The following is a 19,213-nucleotide window of genomic DNA, read 5'->3' as shown; positions in this document are numbered from 1 at the left end:
TCAGGACCTCCTTAAATATTTCATCTTTCACCCTTAACAAATGACCTCTAGTTGTAGTCTTATCAAACCTCAGTGGAAAAATATCCTGCTTGCATTTGCCCCATCTAATTTTGTATGCTTCTATCAGATCTCCCCTCGTTCACCTACGTTCCAGGGAATAAAGTCCTAACATATCTAACTTTTTCCTATTACTCAGGTCAAGTCCTAGCAACATCCTTATAAATTCCTCTGTATCATTTCAATCTTAATAATATCTTTCCTGTCGGTAGTGCACAGAATGTGCAGATATGTAGTGGTGGAGCCAGATTCATTAGGGTCAGTAGGGACATTTAAGAAGGTGGATTAAAGAAAAATAGACTACTATGTGGGAGAGGATTAGACTGATCTTGGAATAGTTTAAAAGGGAGGCACAGCATCATGGGCTGTTCTCTGTTATGCAGTATACATCTCAGTCAAAATCGCTCTTCACTATTTCTGCTCTGATGAATATAATCCCAGTTACCACAGTCCTTGACACAACTAGAAACCTTTAGCTCTGGTAGCCTACTGACAACCCTATTCTGCAAAGTCCTCAAGATTTTAACATCCTAAGGTACAATGTCTGGGAAAATTGCCTAGAAATTGGATTTCCCCGAGTTAATGCAGTAAATGCACACGACATGTATAGCTATTACCAAAAAATTATGACATTCTTGCTTTAAAATACAGTGAAATAAGCTGAAGGGACGGGGTGGGGGGGAGAATGTGGTTCTTAAGGTGGAGGAAAGGGAATTGGATTAATTTTGCACGGAACTCCCAGTGGAGACCACCACTAAGCTTGAAGTAGGTCAACTGTACCCTGGACCCATGGGTGATCCTGAACCCCTGTGATACAAGGCAGAGGGAAAAAGGTCATAGGTCAGGTGGCCCGAAGTATCAAAATGATATTTATGTCAACAAAAACTGGAGAGGCTGTAGAAAAATGAGATCTAACGAGAACACTTTAAATCAAGACAGTTTCAGTTCTTTCAACATGAAGTACTCTTGTTGATCTGTGAAATAATAAAGAAGCTCATAACCCATGGCCTTTTGATCCATTGTCAATCAGTGGCTAATTAATTGCACCTGACACCTTGATAACACCATCACTTGTGCAATTTACAACGGGAATAACATTAAGGTGAATTGCAACAGGAAATACCAGTTTCCAATGAGCAGTTTTTTTAACATAAAATAGTCGTAAACACTTCAAAACATGTCAAATATCATTTGTACTAAGGGTTACAGATGTTCCTTTTCTAATCTAATATCTAGGCTCAAGTTGCTCCAATTTTAAAAAAAAATTGGGTTGGTACTTGCAGTAGTAAAAGGTACTATTCTATTGAGTTCTTGTATATAAAAAACTGCAAGGTATTTGGAATATAATTTTTCAATTGACTCTTCCTATAAGTATGTACTTTAAAAGCAAGAAGGCAAACATTTTGCAGATTTCAATCACCTTCTGAAAAAAATTATCCTTATATCCCCCTAAACCTTCTATCTATTTCCTTAAATCTATGCACTCTAGTTTCAAGCACCTCTGCTATGTATGAGCACAAGTGTGCCTGTGTGTGCATATGTGTATGTGTCTCTATCTGTCTCTCTTCCTATATCTGTACTTGAGGTAAAAGTGTGCACGTGTTCACACAACTAAAATGCCACCTCATTTATTCATCACCTTATTTAGAATCCCATTGCAACTGGCCAGTTGAAGAGGTTTGTGGGAAGAAGTAGAAGCAGCTGAAGAAATCAATATTACCAAGAATGAAGTGAAATATTATTGAAAGAGACCCCAGTCTTGTTTGTGAGAAATCTCACTGGGTAAAGCTGCAGCTTGTGTGCACTACCAGTCCCTAAATAAGTCTGAAGGGTTAATGTAGTGAGTTCACAGGCTGCATGTGGGTGGGTAAAATGCCTTCATGTCTGGCTTAGCAGCTTTCGTTCACATCACTGAATCAAGATGTGAGATATTATCTTGCTGGCAATTAATCACTTATTTTTTTTTGGTTGTTCAGTTATACTTGGATGGAAACTTAGCATCTTTTCAAAGCCAAGTCATTTATCAGGCTATGAAGCCCAAAGCTATTCCATTCAGAAAGGACATGTTTGGCTGTAAAGGGTGTGCTGGAATGCACTAATGGCTTTGTAGCTTTTAAAGAGGTGGAACACAGTCCCTTTGCCTTGGGCTTTATGGGACTTTCCAAAACTAAAAACAACCAGATGGCTCTGCCTTAAAAATAACCAGAGAAAATTAAACTGAATGTTGACATTTAACAAAAACATCTACAGTAAATTCCTCAGCCAACTAAACACAATACCTCTTATAACTCGGGTCAGTAAGCTAAACCTTGTGGTCAGTCACTAGAACCATCTGGAAAATGAGTTACGTTTTCACATGGGCTACTTACAGCTTTCATCCGTGTATCTTAAATTTCTTTTAATAAAAGCACAGCTGCTGACTTGTTGTTGAAAAAGCATTTCCTGATGGTTCACTTGAGCATTTGGATTAACTCATTGAATTGGCTTTAAAAAAGAAACAATTATGAGACAATCTGTGCCTTTAATTTTTTTAAAAAATAACTACTTTGTATGCATGGAGTATGATCTAGAGAGTGAGAAAAAATAACAACTATGTGGAAGCATTCCAGTTGACTCTTCCAGATGAAAAATATAGAGTGGCAAAACTTCATTTTTAGCGTACAATGATTCTATTGGAATAAATAATACCATATTTTGACAAACGAAATATATCAAATTATAATAACATCTATAATGATGCCCCTTCAATTTAGGTTCCAAGTAAATCATATTTCCCAAGTAAATGTTAACATTCATATCAGAACTGAGGCAAGGTCATCAAATTTAAATAATCACTGTTTTTCCCTCTCTTCTGATGCTGGCAAACTTGCTGCTTGTTTCAAGCACTTTTATTTTTATTCCTGTATTTCGCAATATCTAAATTATATTTTATTAATATTTCACAGGTGACAAATACATTAGAGCCAAACGTTGCTTGATATGGGCTTTCAAAGAATTCTGGGAGAGACTTTCCTGGGTTTCCAGGCAAAGGAACAAAACTACAACTTGTGATTGAGAAAAAACAAAAACAAGTTGTCCATGTATCATGAAACAAAATTAGTCAGAAGTGTATATTTTAGGTGCTGAGCCATTAACCTGATGACCTGTGCAGAGATAGAGCCCTGCATCCATGGGATTGCACAGCTGGGGGATCCAATTCCCAGTCTGACAGTTTCCCAGGGTTTCTTCAAGGCTAACTCCATCCCACATAATTGCAATTTAATGGACTCCTTAGAGTAAATCTTTCATGGACACTGTCTCTCTACTGATGCCAAAATACTGATGTCCTTTCTGTTAGATTTTCTGAATTCCTCATGCTACTTTGACATGAGGAGAATTCTAGGATGAAGAAGGCTTACAGGTGACTGTGCACATGCATGTATGCACGTGTGTGTAAATGTGTATGTTTATGTCCTGTCCCCTACAGGGCAGAAGATGCAAAATGCATGCCACCAGGTTGAAGGACAGCTTCTATCCCACTACTGAATGGACTCCTGAAAGGACATCTTGTACAATAAGTCTCTTGACCTCACAACCGACATCATTTTGATCTTGCACCTTATTGTTTACCTGCACTGCACTTCTCCTGCAGCCTTTAAACTTTATTCTGCATTGTTATTGTTCCACCTCATTTTTCCTCAATGCATTGCGTAACGATCTGATCTGTATGAATAGCACGCAAAGCAAGCTTTTCACCGTGTTAATCATGAACCAAAGTGATTTAAATTTCAATGCTCAAAGTTCAAAGTAAATTTATCATCAGAGAACATATATGTCACCATATCCAACCCTGAGATCAATTTTCTTGCAGGCATACTCAATAAATCCTATAAGCATAATAGGTTCAATGAAAGACGCATCAACAGGGCCGACAACAACTAGTGTGTAAAAGGCAGCAAACTGTGCAAATACAAAAGGAAATAATCAATCAATCAGTCATTAAATAAATAAATAGCAAGCAAGCAATAAATATTGAAACCATGAGATGAAGAGTCCTTGAAACCGAGCCCATAGGTTGTGGAAACAGTTCAGTGATGGGGCAAGCGAAATTGAGAGAAGTTATCCCCTTTGGTTCAAGAGCCTGATGATTGAGGGGTAATAACTGGTCCTGAGTCTGGTGGTGTGAATCCTGAGGCTCCTATACCTTCTCCCTAATGGCAGCAATAAGAGGAGAGCTTGACCTGGTTGGTGGGGGTCTTGATGATGGATGCTGCTTTCCTGCGACAACGCTCCATGTAGGTGCTCAATGGGGAGGGCTTCACCCGTGATAGACTAGGCTGTATCCACTACTTTTTGTAGACTTTCCGTTGAAGGTCACAATATGTGTGTTTATGTATGTGCATATATCTGTGTGTGTGTGTGTGTGTGTGTGCGCGCGCACGTGAGCACATTTGCTTGCAGTTATAGCTGAAGGAATTTTTTATTTGCCTTTTCATAATCCTCTGTATTTCTATCTTTCCAGACTCCTTTAAGCTGATTTATAAAATTTATCTCTTTTCCTCTCCTGGCTCCTCTTTTACATGGCTTGTGGTCAACTCTGGTTTGCCAGTCACTTAAGTGAAGCAGTTCTGGATGCTTTGATACATTGAAGGCACTATATAAATGCAAGTAGTTGGTAATGCGACAGTAAAGACTTTGAAAAATCAACATTGAATGACCACATGTATCCCGTCCGGTAGTAACAGCAGGGAGATGTAGGAACTGTGGCATTTCCACACAGATGGACATTGTCAGATTTCTGGCCTGAGAAGAGAAGTTAGTTTTCCTGTTCATTTCTGGTGAATATCTCTCTGCAAAAGACAATTTCTTGTTGATATTTGTGTTCTCAGTGAAAGCTGATAAGGACATATACTTAACAGGTAGCCAAGTAAAGAAAGCAAACTTCATCTGAAAAGGATGCAGCTAACATTCTTTCAGCATTTCAGTTGTCTTGCTTTGTTCGGTTTATCCCCATTTTTGAGAATATGCAAAGGAAATGTCTCCATAAAAAAAGAAAAACACACAGCATAAGCTCATGCCTTGAAGTCACTCAAGCAGCTGGATGCTGGACTAGTGTACAGTGTTACGGCATACCACCAGGTGCTAGCTCCTCTGGGTCAACTGTCTTCCCTTTGATCTTGGAACAATGTGTGACCTACCACCTTCTTAAGCTTCCCGAGCCGGCAGCACAGAATGCCACCAATAGCCCTGATGAGCTGAAAAGCTGCAGTTGTTATGTCTGTGAGGTACATTTTAATTCAGGATAGGGGCAGCGAGGTAAATAGGGATGGAGGCAAAATCTTACTTTACACAAAGGTATGTTTCTCCCTCAATTTCGTGGAGAATGAACAGACAGAACACTGAATTACAGATGCACGGAATGGAGGAATGCCCTGTACCATGTCCCCTATTTGTAGCAATCACTGCTTTACTCTACCCTACTTCACACATCCATCCCTGCTAAGAGTTATTTTATCCATATCACTTTCCTTCGAAACAACCATAAACTATTTGTCCCATATTATTGTGGAAATCATTTGGTTTCTTTGCTATTTGTTATTTTCCATTGCATTGAACAGTTTTTGAGAATATGAGTTTAATATATGTTGATGGTTGTCAATTTTATTTTAAACTTCACTGAATATCCCCTTATTCCTGCTGAGGGACAGTGCACTTTGTTGGCTGATTATACTTAGACGTTTGTGGAATTAAGGCTCACCCAAGAGTTTTCAGCAGTGAATTCTTGTCTGAAATTCCACCTTCAGCCTGTGAAATTCTGTAACTCTCTGATTCTACTTAGAGTCATGCAGCCATAGAACACTACAGCTCAGAAACTGGCCCTCAGCTTATTTAATAATCTGTTTAGTCCCATTGACCGGCACTCAGACGACAGACCTCCATCCCCTCCCATCCATGTACCTATCCAAATCTCTCTTAAATGTTGAAATTGAACCTGCATCTATTACTTCCGCTGGCAACTTGTTCCACACTCTCACTATCCTCTGAGTGAGGAAGTTTCATCTCATCTTCCCCTTAAATATTTCACCTTTCATCCTTAACACATGACCTCTAGTTCTAGTCTCACCCAACCTCAGTGGAAAAAGCCTGATTGATCTTATCCTATCTATACCCCTCATATCTCCCTTCATTCTCCTACGCTCTTTCTTCATTAACAGTATTTACCGCCAAGGACCTCCATGCTAGCATTCTGCAGAGCAATCACATCAGTCTCCATCTCCATTCCCAGTCATGTCTACATTCTCTTCCCAGTCTCTGTCCCATCCCTGACCCTATCCCTATTCCCTTCCCCTGAACAACATTTTTCTTATGTACCCATTAGCTTCCTGTCATTGTGCTATAAATAGTAAACTGGTTCGTCCTTTGACCTCTCCACTACCAGTGCAACTCAAATTTGCTTAATTAATACATGCTTTCTAAAATGGGCTTGAACAATTATATCAAGCTGATACATCTCTTCAGAGTAATTATGCAGTCAGCAAATTCTAGTTTTAAAGTGGAACTGTAAGGAAAATGCAAAAACCCAACTGTAACCTAATTAAATGTCAACTTTAGATCAGGGGTTTAATCAATGCCCATACAAGATTTTGTTTATCTGATGCCTAAAGGTGCAGAATTCAATGTCTCTGTTTTCTTCTTGTTGCTATATAAGAATCAATTATGATGACAAGCTATAGTTTTTATAGTGCTGTTTCATGTTAGCTTTAAATGGCCCTTTGTATTATCTTAAGTATAACAGTTTTTTACCATTTAGAGAAAACAGGTGCTTTGAAAATGATAGGTATCAATATTTAAAGTAATATATAGTTTTCCTCCTTTACTGTCCTTCACTTCAAAGATTGTGATCTTGACAGTTTTGGTCTACGTGTATGTACATTTTCCATGTTTCTTCAGAGACTGAATGGAGGCCAGTTCAACTCAATTAGACTTTGCTAGCTCACAGAGCAATCTCATTCCCAATGGGTTTTCCCTGTAGACTATCATCTGCACATTCCCATCAGCTCCCTCCCGATTCTACTAGTCACTAGGGCCAACTTACAGTGGTCAGTTATCAACCTGCACGTATTCGGGATTTGAGAGGAAATGGGAGCAACCAGGGAACGCACACATGGTAACGGGGAACCAAGGATCAGCCTTGAGTCACAGGAGCTGTGAGATAGCAATGCTATTCAAAGAGAGATCAATGAGCTGCCCTAGTGATAGTGTGGCACGTCCAGGGAGAGGACATTTAACCGAGCTTTCTCAAATACGCAGCGAGGGGTGCTGAAATTCTCAGTATTCAGGCAGCACTGTGGAGAAGGGAAACAGTGTTAGCATTTCAAGTGAACAGCCTTTATACTGGAAGCTCATTGAACTGGAATGCTTACTCTGTTTTGTTTTCCACAGATGTTGCTTGACCCTGCTGATTATTCCTAACCTTCACTGGTTATATTTCAATTTTCTAGCTGCTGTATTACATATGTAGAACACAGAACAATCCTGCACATTATAGGTCCTTTGGCCCACAGTGTTGTACCAACCTGTATAAACCTACTCCATGATCAAGCTAACCCTTCCCTAGTACCCAGCTCATAGCCCTCCATTTTTCTTATCTCCATACATCTATCTAGGAGTGTCCTAAATGTCCCTATTCTAGTGTGTAGTGTGTTCCAGGTACCTAACATTCTGTGAAATAAAAACCTATCTCTAACATCTCCCTGAAATTTTCCTCCACTCACCTTAAATGGATGTCCCCTCGTATTGGCCATCGTCACTCTAGGTAAAAAGGCGTTGGCTATCCACTCTAGCTACACCTCTCATAATCATATACTCATCAGCCAAGCCACCTCTTATTCTCCTTCACAAGCCCAAGCTCTCTCAACCTCCCCTCGTAAGACATGTTCTCTAGTTCAGGAAGCCTCCTGATAAGTCTCTTCTGCACTTTCTCTAAAGCTTCCACATCCTTCCTATAATGAAGTGACCAGAATTAAACACAACACACCAAGTGTGGCCTAACCAGAGTTTTACAGAGCTGCAACATTACCTCAGTCCCCAAGGCACCATACACCTTCTGAACCACCCTATCAATTTGCATGCCAACTTTGAGGGATCTACACATTTGGATTAAAATCTGAGTTAATGCATTTTGGGAGTAGAGTCATTGAGTCATCGGGGAATACAGCAAGACCCTTTGGCCCAACGAGTTCATGCCAACTGCATTGTCCACCAAGCTAGTCTCAATTTCCTGTGTTCAGTCCCTTCCCTCCATGTACCTATCCAAGTGCTCTATAAATGATATTATTGCATTCTGCCCCAACTACTTCGTCTGGCAGCTCATTCCATATACTCACCACCCTCTGCATGAAAAAGCTGCTCCTCAAGCCTGTTTTAAATTATTCCCCTCACCTAAACCTATGTCCTCAATTTTGTTCTTCCCTACCCTGGAGAAAAAAACTTACCATCCACCCTCTCTATGCCAAAATATTAAGTCAGAGACACCAGCATGGAGATGCCAGGGATTGAATCCAGGACCTCATACATACAAAGCTCATGCTCTCCCACTGAGCTATCCAATTGTACATCAGCAGCGGTGGGGTTTCAGGAAATTTAATGGAGCATATTCTGAGGGTGAAGATTAGTAATCATCAGTATTGCTTTGTCAAAGGTGGATCTTGTCAAACCAATTTGTCTGAAATCTTTGAAGAAGTAACAAATTTTATTGATAAATGCAAGGGAGTAGATGTGATATACATGAGCTTTAGTAAGATCTTTGACAACATCCCATATGGGATACTGGTTTAAAAGGTACGGGCCCATGGGATCCGGGGTAAATTGTCAAACTAGATCCAATATTGGCTTGGAAATAGGATACAGAGAGTGATGGTGTAAGATTAGTTTTGCAATTGGATCCCTGTGATAGATGGTGTCCCTCAAGGATCTACACTGGGCTCGTTGTTTGTAATATACACTTTATTTGGTATGCCTGCATACCTGCTCATTAAGGCAAATATCTAATCAAACAATCACGTGGTAGCAACTCAAAGCATAAAAACATGTAAATATGGTCAAGAGGTTCAATTGTTACTCAGACTAAACATCAGGATGGAGAAGAAATGTGATCTAAGTGACTTTGATTGTGACTTGATTGTTGGTGCCACACAGGGTGCCAGACAGAATATCTCAGAAATTGCTGATTTCCTGGAATTTTTACGCACAACAGTCTTTAGAGATTACAGAGAATGGTGTGAAATTTAAAAATAACATCCAGAGAATGGCAGTCCTGTGGGTTGAAATGCCTTGTTAATGAGAGAGGTCAGAGGAGAATGGCCAGACTGGTTCAAGCTGACAGAAAGGCAACAGTAACTCAAATAAGCATGTGTTACAACAATGGTGAGCAGATGAACATCTCAAACACCTCAAACTGTGAAGTCGACAGGCTACTGCAGCAGAAGACCAGGAGCATACACTCAGTGGCCACTTTATTAGGTGCAGGAGGTCGTTGTCATCGTCGTGGCTATCCTTTGGGGGCTGAGGTTGATGGTCTTTGTTCTGAAGAAGTGGCCCACAAAGTGAAGTTGCCTGTGCGTGTATTAGTTTAACGTGTACTTGATGTTGCACTCCAAGAAGCACATGATACTTCACAAATCAACCAACTGATTCCAATGGCATGGAAACCACGACGACTGGAGCTGATGGATTTGTTGCAGCCTTCATCCGCCTTCACAGCCATTGAGTTTGAAGTAACTTCATCCGCCTGTTCCACCATTGAGGTCTTGGTTGGACTGTTCTTTGTCAGGGACCTCACCCTCGACCTTATCGCTATGGGTGCTACTAGGAGCACAGCTCCAGACGGCATTGCTCTCGGGATCACAGGACCACACAAGATTCTCCACCATGACAAGGTGACAATCTACGGAGAAGTACAGGAGGTATACACTGTTTGCATATGAATCTCTTGGATGTGGATGTGGGAGGCACGATTAACTATTTTGCAGATGATACAAAGACTGGTAGAGTTGTTAGTAATGCAGAAGATATACTTAAGCTGCACCAACATATTGAAGTTATTGAAATGGGCTGAAAAATGGCAGATTGTGTTTAATGGCACCTGTGAGTTCAAAAGTTCAAAGGTTCAAAGATTCATTTTATTGTCAAGGTATGTATGTACAATACAACTCTGATATTCATCTTCTCCAGAGAGCCAACAGATACAGAAAAATCATGAGTGTTGATGAAAGAAAAGATATCAACTCCCCCCCCAGCGGAAAAAATCGTGATGACAACAGTTCCTGGCCCCATCACCCACAGAAAAAAACAGCGACAATAACAATCCACGACCCCCTCACTCGCAGAAAAGAAAACAGAGTTGATGAGTCTTACACTATAAATTGTAGAGTCTTGGGGAATATAAGGAACAGGACCTTGAAGTATAAATCCATGGATCCTTGAAGGTGGCAACACTAGTATATTCATGTTTAGAAGAATATGTGATAGAGCTATTCATTGAATATAGACGTAGGGAGATGACGCTCCAACTTTATAAAATCTTGGTCAGACCTCAGCTGGAGTACTCTGTCCATTTCTTCTTACCATACTCTAGGAAGGATGTGATAGCAATGTAGAGGGGTAGAAGTGTTTCCTGGGATGGAGCAGTTCAGTTAAGTGGAGAGACTAGGAAGTTAAGAGCCACTTGATAAAGGAATATATAACATTATGAGGGGTGTAGATAGGGTGGATGAAGGTTTAAGTTTGGGTGGAAGAGATTTTGAGGTGATATGAGAGGAATATGAAAAGGGCCTTCTTCAGCCAGAAATTAGTTACTACCTGGAATGTGCTGCCTAAAAGAATCATTGAAACTGGGTCAGAAATGACATTTAAAATGTGTCCAGATGAGCCCTTGAATCACTTAGGCATTGTAGGCTATGAACCAAGTCCTGGGAGGTGGGATTAATATAGCAGGGATCCCACTGGTCAGCATGAGTGAGTTGGGCCAAATAGCCTGTTTTCATGTTATATGGTTTTATAACCCTATGATTCTAATACGTGGGCACGTGGCCAAGTGGTTAAGGCATTGGACTAGCAACCTGAAGGTCGTGAGTTCGAGGCCCAGATGAGGCAACATGTGTTGTGTCCTTGAGCAAGGCACTTAATCACACATTGCTCTGCGACGACACTGATGCCAAGCTGTACGGGTCCTAATGCCCTTCCCTTGGACAACATCGGTGTCGTGAAGAGGGGAGACTTGTAGCATGGGCAACTGCTGGTCTTCCATAGAACCTTGCCCAGGCCTGCGCCCTGGAGAGTGAAGACTTCTCGCAAGACTAACGGATGCCTTCATTGATTATTCTAATATCTTGATTTTGTAACCGCAGTGAAGAAGCACCCCAAATAATTGAAAAGTCCCTGACCACCAGCAAACACTGATGAAAAATGTCTGCAACACACATCAAAGTTGCTGGTGAACGCAACAGGCCAGGCAGCATCTGTAGGAAGAGGTGCAGTCGAAGTTTCAGGCCGAGACCCTTCGTCAGGACTAACTGAAGGAAGAGTGAGTAAGGGATTTGAAAGTTGGAGGGGGAGGGGGAGATCCAAAATGATAGGAGAAGACAGGAGAGGGAGGGATAGAGCCAAGAGGTGGACAGGTGATAGGCAAAAGGAAGGATACGAGAGGATCATGGGACAGGAGGTCCGGGAAGAAAGACAAGGAGGGCGGTGGGGGGGGACCCAGAGGATGGGCAAGAGGTATATTCAGAGGGACAGAGGGAGAAAAAGGAGAGTGAGAGAAAGAATGTGTGCATAAAAATAAGTAACAGATGGGGTACGAGGGGGAGGTGGGGCCTTAGCGGAAGTTAGAGAAGTCGATGTTCATGCCATCAGGTTGGAGGCTACCCAGACGGAATATAAGGTGTTGTTCCTCCAACCTGAGTGTGGCTTCATCTTTACAGTAGAGGAGGCCGTGGATAGACATGTCAGAATGGGAATGGGATGTGGAATTAAAATGTGTGGCCACTGGGAGATCCTGCTTTCTCTGGCGGACAGAGCGTAGATGTTCAGCAAAGCGGTCTCCCAGTCAGTGTCGGGTCTCGCCAATATATAAAAGGCCACATCGGGAGCACCGGACGCAGTATATCACCCCAGTCGACTCACAGGTGAAGTGTTGCCTCACCTGGAAGGACTGTTTGGGGCCCTGAATGGTGTTAAGGGAGGAAGTGTAAGGGCATGTGTAGCACTTGTTCCGCTTACACGGATAAGTGCCAGGAGGGAGATCAGTGGGGAGGGATGGGGGGGACGAATGGACAAGGGAGTTGCGTAGGGAGCGATCCCTGCGGAATGCAGAGAGCGGGGGGGAGGGAAAGATGTGCTTAGTGGTGGGATCCCGTTGGAGGTGGCGGAAGTTGGGGGAAATGCATTTAAGAGCAGACCATCTCCCCCATTTCACGTACATCTGCTCTCACTCCATCCACCCGCCACCACACTAGGAATAGGGTTCCCCTGGTCCTCACCTACCACCCCACCAGCCTCCGGGTCCTACATATTATTCTCCGTAACTTCCGCCACCTCCAACGGGATCCCACCACTAAGCACATCTTTCCGATGCAGACTGGGAGACTGCTTTGCTGAACATCTACGCTCTGTCCGCCAGAGAAAGCAGGATCTCCCAGTGGCCACACAATTTAATTCCACATCCCATTCCCATTCTGACATGTCTATCCACGGCCTCCTCTACTGTAAAGATGAAGCCACACTCAGGTTGGAGGAACAACACCTTATATTCCGTCTGGGTAGCCTCCAACCTGATGGCATGAACATCGACTTCTCTAACTTCTGCTAAGGCCCCACCTCCCCCTCATACCCCATCTGTTACTTATTTTTATGCACACATTCTTTCTCTCACTCTCCTTTTTCCCCCTCTGTCCCTCTGAATATACCCCTTGCCCATCCTCTGGGTTCCCCCCCCCCCGCCCTCCTTGTCTTTCTTCCCGTACCTCCTGTCCCATGATCCTCTCGTATCCCCTTTTGCAAATCACCTGTCCAGCTCTTGGCTCTATCCCTCCCCCTCCTCTCTTCTCCTATCATTTTGGATCTCCCCCTCCCCCTCCAACTTTCAAATCCCTTACTCACTCTTCCTTCAGTTAGTCCTGACGAAGGGTCTCGGCCTGAAACGTCGACTGCACCTCTTCCTACAGATGCTGCCTGGCCTGCTGCGTTCACCAGCAACTTTGATGTGTGTTGCTTGAATTTCCAGTATTTGCAGAATTCCTGTTGTTTGCGTTGAAAAATGTCTACCTGAGTGATTTTCTCTGGGAAATGTAGCGACTATGTGCTTGACCTGGAAAGAGATCAAGATACTCAGAGGGGGTGAATATGAAGACAATATAAAACGTTCAGAATATGTTGCATAGCAACTTTAACTATGCCCAGAAACTGATACAATTGCTACTTCTTGCCTCTAGGCCAAAAAGGCTGAGCAAGTGGAATTTTGGATTATTAAACTCAAGTTCCCAATTCCTCTGAACCACAATTTTCACCTGAGCTGGGATACTTTATAATGACTTGCATTTAGCTGGATAGGTTGACTTCCTTTGTCTGTTAAATAGCATCTGGGAAAAAGCTATAATGGATTATAAAAATGCACAATACACAAAGGGAAATGAATCTTGACAGTGGCTAGACAAGCAGACATCATGTGCAGCTGAGTCAGACTAGGAGACCTGAACAAATAAGCCAAGTGGATGTCTGACAAGGTTTGATATTGGTGAATATGGTATACCTCATCTACTCAAATGTGAGTCACTGGTCACATGGGGCATTATAATAAGGAAGTTCATGACCAACTCCAGGGAAGGATCACATATGTGAACAAGTACACAGGTGTATGTATTTAAAAGTATAGGCATCAGCCAGTCACCCTTGTTTGCTTACACTTGTCTTTTCCATTCAAAGTGGCTGTCACTGTTTTCTTATTCCAGCAGTATATAGCGCCCGAGATTGGAGCCTTTTAATCAATACATCAATTCACGATGTGAACAACAACATATTTCTTATCTGATAACCTGAGATCTAAGTACCATTATAAAAAGTTCTCTAAAGCACAGAACACACAAGGCAGAAAAAGTTAAATCAAATGGATTTGTTCCAACAAACAGGAATCTATATTTATCTAAATGAAATCTGGGTGACGCTTTTGAAATCAGGTAAAACTATATGCAGAGGTCTGGATGCAGGCAGCCACAGGAAACACGAACGTAACCAGGCACATTCAGAATCTGTCCATTGAGACAGATTTTTCTGTTCGCTCTTGTTCCCAGCCTGGTCATTTTCTCCTCTTTGACAATCCCTGGGATCGAGAATAACTTGCTTCCACTCACTTCTATGGATTGTGTGATGGGTAATGAAGTCAATGTAGGAAGTGCAGAATCTACCACACATGAGGGTAGGATATGGCTGTCATGATATGTGGGTGGACAGCATGCCAGGTGGTGTAGACTTCCACTAACAATAATGGGGTTCTATATGATCTATATGATATATATATCACCTGGACTTAAGGCTCTCAGTATCATCTTAAGTGCTTATTCTCCATGTGGAAAGTTCATTAGCCCAGGATCCCCTTGTCTTAAAGATTAAATGTAGAACATAGGCCGAAGGGACTGCACTGTCCTATGGTATTGTGCTAACCTTTTTATCTACTCTAAGATCAATCTAACCCTCTATGTTTCTATCATCCATGTGCCTTCCTAGGAGTCTCTTAAATGTCCCGAATTTATCTGCCTCCACCACCACTCCTGCAGTGTGATTCAGACACCCACCGCTCTCTGTGTGAAAAAAAAAACTTACCTCTGATACCCCCCATACTTTACTGTAATCACTTAAAATTATGCCTCCTTGTATGAGCCATTTCTGCCCCGTTTAAATTAAACATTAGCTTTATCAGGAATATTATCAGTTTTGAGCCCCATATCTTAAAAAAAGGATGTGTTGGCCCTGGACGAGATCCAGAGAAGGTTCACAAGAACAATTCCAGGAATAAATGGTTTAACGTATCAGGAAATATTTAAGATCTCTGGGCTGGTACTCGATAGAATTCAAAAGGATGTGGGGGAGGGGATCTCGTGGAAACCTCCTGGATATTGAAAGGCCTGGATCGAGTGGATGTGGAGAGGGTGTTTCCATTAGTAGGAGAGTCCAAGATCCCAAGACATATCGTCAGAATAAAGGATGCCTCTTTAAAATTGATGTGAGGAGGAATTTCTTCAGCAGTAACAACTCTGTGAAATTTGCTGACATTGGGGGCTGTTCAGGCCACATTGTTAGGTGCACTTAAGGATGAGATTGATTGGTCAAGGGTTTAAGATTTTTTGAAAAAAGCATAAGAATAGGTTGAAAAGACGCTTACCAGGAAATGGTTATCTCAGGAGATCCCAGCTTTAAATGTATGGATGGAAATGACAATGGACATTTACAAAATAGAGAAGATAACAGCATCTGTTTATCATAAGTTGGAACACTTTTATTCATACTGGAAAAAATGGTTTAACTACATAACACCTCTTAGGCCTAATTTTATTCTCACAAGTCAATGAATATGTTGTAAAAAAAATAACTCCCTATGCTGTACATAGTTTTCTTCTTTCGATTGTTCTTTCTTTCCTCTCCTTTCTATAAGTGTATACCTCAGATAAATGCTATGTGGAGATTTGTGACAAATATGATAAGATATATATGTACAATATCTGAAATACATCTTATGGAAATGTTTGTTTAATGATAAAATTCAATAAAAAATAAATTACAAAAAAAAATGGGTTGAAAAAATAAATCAGGCATTATTGAATGGCAGAGTAGACTCATTGGGCCAAAGTCCTTAGTCTGCTCCTATATTGTATGATCTTATGACTTTCTTGCATTACCCTAATGCAGGGGTCCCCAACCTTTTTTGCACTGCGGACCGGTTTAATATTGACAATATTCTTGTGGACCGGCCGACGGGGGTGGGGGGGGTGTGTTCAAGTAGGGTTGCCAACTGTCTCACTCCCAAATAAGGGACAAAAGTAGCAGTCAAATACGAGACACTTGTGTTTACCCCGAGAAAGACTACCATGACCATGAAGCCTTGCGTGGGCACCTGTGTGCGCATACGTGACGTGCGCATGCGTGTACGTGCCGATTTTTTCTACAAATTGGTTTTGGCTTAATCTTCCCGATTCTGTTAACTGAAACTACACTGTACATACATTATTTCTCCTTTATATAGGCTGTGTATTTATCATATCATTCCTGCTTTTTACATTATGTTAGTGTTATTTTAGGGTTTTATGTGTTATTTGGTATGATTTGATAGGTTATTTCAAGTTCAACAGTGCGTGACAGGGAATGAGGAAAGGTGCAGCTGACTCATATCGTTTCATATCGCCAAATCATATCGTTTCTTCGCGGCCCAGTAGGACATGCTTTGCGGCCTGGTGGTTGGGTACCACTGCCCTAATGTGCCTCATAACGATTGTAGTCAGATTGTATGACCTCCTTTTGAGACCACAGTGCCATTTGAAAGTTGCCCCTGAGTTTCCTTTATTGATCAAGGCCATTCTCCTTTCAGAAAATATTTAAACATAACCACTAGTACACCAGTTCTCAGCACCATCCCCATCACTACCCTCATCACTAACAACCACAACCATCATAGGAACAAAGTGCCTTTTCACACTACCAACTGAGCAACTTAACTCAAAATGTGTAGCAACATTCTGCAAAAACAAGTAAGTATGCTGATTGACCGAGATTAATTGATATTCCTGAAAATTTGTGTTAGCTAATTAATTCAGATCCTTATTAAAGATAGTCTCTTTAATACCTACTCTTCACGTATTTAGGCCTCTTACAGAGACTAGAATCAGAATCAGAATCACTGACATATGTCATAAAATATGTTGTTTTGTGGCAATACATATAAATAACACAGGTTACAAAAAGAAATGTAAAAATAAATATATTGTGTAAAAAGAGACCGACGTGGTAAAGTAATTCATGGACAGTTCAGAAATCAGATAGCAGAGGCGATGGGTGACAGCATGGTAGCATGGCAGCTAATGAAATGCTTTGCAGTGCCAGCCACTTATAGACTGGGATTAAATTAAGTTAAATTCTTTAATTAAATTTAAATTAAATTAAATTAAATTCCCACCGCTGTCTTAGAGTAGTTTGTACATTCTCCCTTTGACTACATAGGTTTCCTCCGGGAGCTATGGTTTCCTCCCGCTTTCCAAAGATGTACGAGTTAGGGTTCGTAAGTTGCGGGTGTGCTATGTTGGCACCAGAAGCATGGCGACACTTGCAGGCTCCTGCCAGCGCACCTTAGACTGTGTTGCTCATTGACACAAATGACGCATTTCACTGTATGTTTCTATCTTTTGATGTACATGTGACAAATAAAACTAATCTTAAACTATATTAAAAAAAACCTCCTGAAACATTATGTTTGCCAGACTCCTGTACCTCTTCACTGATGGTAGCAATGAGAAGAGAGCATTCTTGGATGGTGAGGGTCCTTAGTAATAGGTGCCGTCTTCTTGAAACACCAGCCTTTAAAGTTGTCCTTGATGGTGGGGAGGCTGACATCCGTAGAGCTGGCTGAGTCTACAACCTTTTTTCATATTTTCTTGTCTTTGTGCTACAATCCTGTGCAGCTTTTATCGATGTTGTGCATTGAAGCCTCCGTATAATATGGTGACGCAACCAGTCAGAATGCTCTCCACGGTACATCTGCAGAAACCTACTGGAGTCTCCAGCGACATAATGCATCTCCTCAACCTCTGAATGAAGAATAGCCACTGGTATGCCTTCTTCATGGTCGCATCAATATGGTGGGCCCGAGATAGATCCTCTAGCATGTCGATGCCCAAACACTCGGAACTACTCCTTGTTCTTACATTTACTGTCTTTTTCCCATGTACTTTGACAATCCTTTTCATGTTCTACTGTGGTATATTTATAAATGACGTAATGGAATTAGTTTTGATCAGCACTGATTTAAAAGTAATACACATTAAATTAACTCTGGGTGCAAAGTTATTTCCTTTAACTTCCCTCTTTATGCAGTATGGGCATTTTTAGTATAATGACTCATTTCTAATCAGTCCACTGATTTTTGAAGAGTAATATATTAAGGGCTGATCCTCTGGATTCGCTGTTTTGCCATTTTAACTTTATTCTCCTCTCCAAAGTATTTTACCTCACTTATTTCTGCATTTAAACTACACCTGGCACCTTCGTGTCATGAAGTGGGCATGTCACATGTCAGCCCAACTTGTCCATGTCTACAAGTATCCCACTTAAACTATTCTCATTTGCCTGATTTTGACCGATCTGTGTACATACATCTATTGATGCTTCTGGACACATCTTCAGTGATGTTCCTGGAATCATCGGGTGTTTCAGGTCTTTCAACATCATACAACCTCCTCCAGGTGACCCAGCCGGGGCTGATCAGACCCCAGCTTGTGTCCAGATGGCTAGTTACTTATGACTCCATGGCTCCCCTCTTTTGAGCCACAGCCATCTTGAGGCCCTCTCTGCCGCATCGGTGGTACTGCGGATGGCTCTCCTCTTCCTCTTTCCCTCAATGCCCAAAGTGCTGAAGGCTCTAACTAAAGAACGGGTTACGAATCCCCTACAACCAACCTCCACTGGGAGACAACTCGCTCTCCATCCAGCCTGCTGACAGTTGCTGACTACATCTCCTGCCTGATGTTGTGGATCCTCAGTGCTCTTTGGTTCTTTGAGTAAGGTGTTTTGGAGCCTTCCTTCTCCTCTTCTCCAAACCGTTCAGCTGCGATACTGACAATAATTGTTGTCATGGCTTGCAGTTTCCTATCAACCCCTTCCTTCGCCGTTGCCTCCAGAATTTGGTTAACATCTTCATCAAACTGCGTCCACAGTGAAGTCATGTTAGCTGCAGGCCATTTGATCCGCCTCCTGTTAGTCTTCATGTTAGAGGGATTAGTTTGCAACACTTGGAGGTTCCGGGCACTATGGGGTGACTCCGGGCCTGGCACCTCCTTCGTCTCACCAGGTTGGAGACCTGCGCGTTGTGCTGCTCCTGCTCCCGCCAAACACTTCATCCTCGCTTGGTGGATCTTCAAGC

The 19,213-nt window shown here is 41.8% G+C and overlaps 1 long non-coding RNA gene across 2 annotated transcripts in view; it reads left to right on the top strand.

The window, feature by feature from the left end:
* The window catches only part of LOC134350469 (uncharacterized), a 168,782-nt gene that overhangs the window by 30,632 nt on the left and 118,937 nt on the right, over window positions 1-19,213 (top strand). The gene's annotated exons all lie outside the window — the stretch shown is intronic.

Source organism: Mobula hypostoma, chromosome 8 (assembly GCF_963921235.1).
Source record: "Mobula hypostoma chromosome 8, sMobHyp1.1, whole genome shotgun sequence".
Classification (NCBI taxonomy): Eukaryota; Metazoa; Chordata; class Chondrichthyes; order Myliobatiformes; family Myliobatidae; genus Mobula; species Mobula hypostoma.
The sequence above is the reverse complement of the archived record's forward strand: the minus strand, read 5'-3'. Positions and strand labels throughout refer to the sequence as shown.